The sequence below is a fragment of the Pinus tabuliformis genome, chromosome 7 (genome assembly GCF_031772625.1).
Source record: "Pinus tabuliformis cultivar Carrire ecotype Pingquan chromosome 7, CPIR1, whole genome shotgun sequence".
NCBI classification, from domain to species: domain Eukaryota; kingdom Viridiplantae; phylum Streptophyta; class Pinopsida; order Pinales; family Pinaceae; genus Pinus; species Pinus tabuliformis.
In genome coordinates this window covers 1,353,847,350-1,353,850,841 of record NC_142293.1, presented here as the reverse complement: position 1 = coordinate 1,353,850,841, position 3,492 = coordinate 1,353,847,350, and positions in this window count along the sequence as shown.

Genomic DNA, 3,492 nt, shown 5'->3' with positions numbered 1-3,492 from the left:
TGACCCCTCGAAGTTTTTCGGAGGGAGACCTAGTGCTTTTATATGATCAAGCTAACGATAAGCTAGGTGCTGGAAAATTCGTTCCTATGTGGCATGGACCCTATATTGTAAAGCGAAAGCTAGCAAAAGGGGCTTATGAGCTAGTAGATTTTGATGGGGACTCTTTGGGTAAACCGAGAAATGGACTTTACCTAAAGAGGTATTATGCTTAAATGGTGGGTATGGAGAATTTTTAGGTTAGGTTTTCTTTCTAGCTAGTGTGTTTGTTAGTTAGTCAGTGTGCTTAGCTTAGCAAGTGTGTTTTTTCGTCGTTATTCTGGCTTATCTTGGTTTTACTCTTGATATTGCAGATGTCGACGCCTCTCCAAACATACATTGGATTTGCTGATGGTGCTTGTCGTAGTACACGGAATAGCTCTTCCGCAGCTTGGGTTATCTATTCACCCTCTAACGAGTTAGTTTCTATGCATGGGGTAAGCCTCGGTCAAACAACGAACAACATTGCAGAATACAGTGCAGTGGTTGAATTATTATCCGAATCTATTTCATTTGGAATTCGACGTTTGATAGTGAGGTTAGATTCTAAACTTGTTGTATTACAGCTTAATAGAGTTTATGCCATTAGGAATCCTGTGTTATTAAGGTTGTTTTTGAGAGTGTATCTCTTGGAACGTGAATTTGATTACATTGAATATCAGCATATTCCAAGGTCCTTAAATACATTAGCAGATGCAATTGCTTCTCGAGTGTTGGACAGAAATTTACGATAATCATGCAAGTAAATTTAAAAACATTTCATCACATATGTTAAACAAGATAAGCCGGTAATAGTGATATATATATATAGATAAGAGTGTGTCAAAAAATATACATCGTCTTCGATCATAGGTTGAAAAACACCTTATGATCCGCAAAAATGATAGAGTACAAAAAGTCAAAAATGTCACATGTGTCTACAAAGTGACTAGCCAATCACTGGTGGTGCTCCCTATATGACACCACTTCACGGGCTACCTTGCGCAAAAATCTCCTAAATGGTCCAAGGACCATGACTACATAGCGCTCAAGTCTGATAGGAATATCATCCATAGTAGTCTCAGGCATATCCACCGTCAGACGCTCTATATCATGCTCCAACTCAGCTAGTACCTCTGCAGCCGTCGTGTCCTGTGGGGCCGGTACCGGTGCAACTGGATGTCTCCTCTCAAAAGGCCGGAGGTTGGCTGGACGCTGTGGACCAACATCTGCATTTTGAAAAATTTACTGTCAGTTTTGAGACGATATATATAAAAAACAAAAACAAAAATACATAATTTGAAAACTTGTGAAAAATAAAGTACCTCTGTCATCCCATTGTTCTCCCTGTGGAAGAACCATGTCCGGATCACCTCGCAAATCTACTCCGGCATACGGAAAGTCCTGGATCGCGAAAACCTGGTCCTCCAACCAGTGAAAGTAGCTATCAGAAAATCGAACAATTTCCGCGCCCTCGTCAGGATGCCGGGCCATCACCGCAACCCATCGTACTAGCTTTGGCTCCCGAGGACCCAAGATATCAACAGTGAGTTGTTGAGGGATCAGCATCGGAACTCTCTCTAAGGCAAAGCTCACGACTAAAGGCCCATATCCAAAAGTTTTCAGTCATCCGTTCTTTGCCTTAGTCAGTTGGCTCTTCACGTTAGCCGACACAGCATCACACCAGTTGAAAATGGTGCCTTGGTAACAGTCAATTGCCATTTGCATTTGGGACCCGGAAGCAATGTGTAAAGCGGTCGTGCCGCAAATTCTGGTAACCGTGAACGCTATGACTTTGAGTTCACGCAGAGAGATGTGTTTGATCTCCACGCCTTTCCAATGGTGAGCACCAGGTGTGCACCAATCTTCCCGGAGACTAACAAGGGATTGGCCACCCAGCCTAGTCCCGGCTAGATTGAGTTGCTCGCCTCTGTTTGGCAAGCCAGTGAGAAAGTATACATACGAGGGCTCTATCTCGAGCTGGTGCCCTCCTATGTAAAAGCATTGCTCTTGAACGTTCCATCTCTCAACCAGCCATTCTAAGAATCTTACCTGAGCCCTCATGCCAGGTATGGCCCAGTATTTATATAGCCCACATTATTTTAGGGCATCAATGGAAGGTTGATGTTCAATTACAGCTAAATCAACGTCTTCATGCTCTCTTTCTCTCCAATCTAACATGGTAAGTGCCCTACACACCAAGAAACAATGATTAGAACTGATTTGGGGAAATTTGAATGGTTATTTGTGGAGATTGGGGTTTTAAAATCCGCCTTTCACGGAGGACGCACCCCGCGTTTACAACACAGGGCGTCCGGACGCAGCTGGCCTGAAGGTGGGTTGCGTCCCCCGACCATTTTCCTGTATAGGAAAAAGTCGGGGGACGCAGGTCACCCGAAGGGCACCTGCGTCCATCGAGGGGCGCATTCTAAAACCTAAACCCCCCCAAAAAACACAACTAAAACCTAAAAATCAACTTTAATCGGATGAAATTGAAGAGTAGGATGTTGTAAAATACCTGGAAGAGACGACGTTCGATTCTAACGGTCGGATTTTCCGCAGCGACCACGGGAAGTTTCTTGCCAAAAGCTCCTTTTTCAACCTCAACAGTCAAACGGTAAAAATGACATGGTAAAAAGTTTTTTTATAGGGTTTTTGGATGAATTTGTTCATTTTTCACCATGGAAAGATGTTTTTCGATGTATTTTTGCCTATCTTAAACAGGTATGAGTAATGTGTTGCTTCTGTGCAGGACAAAGGGACTTAGAGGGAAAATTGTCATTTTTCACGAACCAAAACATCAGAGTCATCTTTTAAGCCCTTTTCTGACTTCTAAAAAATGAAAAGATTTCCGAGCGTTTCTTTTACACTCGTTAAAACGGAATTAAAAGACGGTCCCCTTATAGCTCTTTTCTGACCGTAAAATCAGGAAAATATTGCCGGGTTTTTGTCGTTTCAAACTCGATACGGAACTAAAACGACGTGTCCTTGATCGCTTTTTACTTTTCAGGTTAGTGACACTAATTATGAAAGTACTCCTTGGTCGCAAGATCAAGCGGTTCCCCCAGGTATTATTTTATACTTTTTCGGGCTTGAGGGACACAAATCTACGAAAAAGTTCAACTTGGAGTCTTCTTAAGTTTTTCAGACTCTCTAAAATTGAAAAACGCCGAGTTTCTCCTATACTGGGCTCGTTAACCATTTCACAGTAAAGGACCTGTTCAATTACAAACAGGAACGAACCACTCCTTCCTAGGGTTCGAATCAAAACTAGGTTGGACTCATCCGAAGGATGAGCTTATAATCAAGCATATGTTATCCTCCTCAAGCTTGTTAAAAATAAAGAGGTACTTGCCAGAAATGGTGGGGGAAAAGAGAGAAGAATGAGCCTATTTGTTACCTTTTGTCTCAGAAGAAACTTTACTACCACTCTTGAACACGACACTTTTTATTCACCTGGGTTGGGAAATCCTTTAC